The sequence below is a fragment of the Aotus nancymaae genome, unplaced genomic scaffold, assembly GCF_030222135.1.
Source record: "Aotus nancymaae isolate 86718 unplaced genomic scaffold, 86718_ANA_hifiasm-v0.15.2.pri h1tg000057l, whole genome shotgun sequence".
Taxonomy (NCBI): domain Eukaryota; kingdom Metazoa; phylum Chordata; class Mammalia; order Primates; family Aotidae; genus Aotus; species Aotus nancymaae.
In genome coordinates this window covers 4,240,123-4,240,922 of record NW_026988471.1, presented here as the reverse complement: position 1 = coordinate 4,240,922, position 800 = coordinate 4,240,123, and the positions used below count along the sequence as shown (strand labels likewise).

The 800-nt window shown below is 45.2% G+C and overlaps 1 non-coding gene across 1 annotated transcript; it reads right to left on the bottom strand.

Moving 5' to 3' along the window:
* Positions 1-444: 444 nt before the first annotated feature.
* LOC135269786 (U6 spliceosomal RNA) lies at positions 445-550 on the bottom strand. The gene has a single exon (XR_010338044.1). It is a non-coding gene; the product is annotated as a U6 spliceosomal RNA (small nuclear RNA).
* Positions 551-800: the final 250 nt, after the last annotated feature.

Sequence of the window (800 nt, the reverse complement as noted above, 5' to 3'; positions counted from 1 at the left end):
TTGGAACCAATAACACAAGAAATAAACAGTTGGGAAGATCTTCTGTATTCACTGCGAGACTGATCCTGCTAGGCTTGCAATTCACTCCTAATCCTGTCGTAGGGTGAACTGTACTCCCCAAGAGAAGATCCATTCAAGTCCTAGCCCCAGTACCTGTGAATGGGCCTTATTTTGAAATAGCATCTTTGCAGATATAATCAAGATAAGGTGTTCTTATTAGAGAAGGAGAAGCAACATGGGAAGAACATCTTGTGAATGACAGAGATGAAGACTGGAGAGACGCATTTTCAAGTCCAGGACAGCGAGAAGCTGGAAACCACCAGAAGCCAGCAGAGAAGTGAGTAACGATCTACCTCTACAGCCTTCAGAGAGCACAGGACGCTACCTACACCCTGATCTCAGACTTCTTGCCTCCAGAACTGCGGGGATACATTTGCAGCCTTGTAAAATACGGGATGCCTCATGAACTTGCATGCCATCCTGTGCAGGGGCCGTGGTAATCTTCTTGGTATCATTCCAATTTTAGTGTTCATGCTGTGGAAATGAGCACCATTTGCATTGTTTAAAGGCAACTCAGTTTGTTGACTCTGGATAGGCAGCCACAGGAAACTAATCTAGGTCCCAGCATCCATGTAGACTGTGATGCACACTCTTGTTCTTCTCACATGAGAAAAGTGCTTCCCCTGCAGATCTCTCAAGGGGTAGTTATGTTCTCCCTGCAATTCTCATTACTACTGAGCTTACAGGGAGGTAGAACGCCTACTAACTATTCCCTCATTTCATTTTCTGGCCATTCCTTC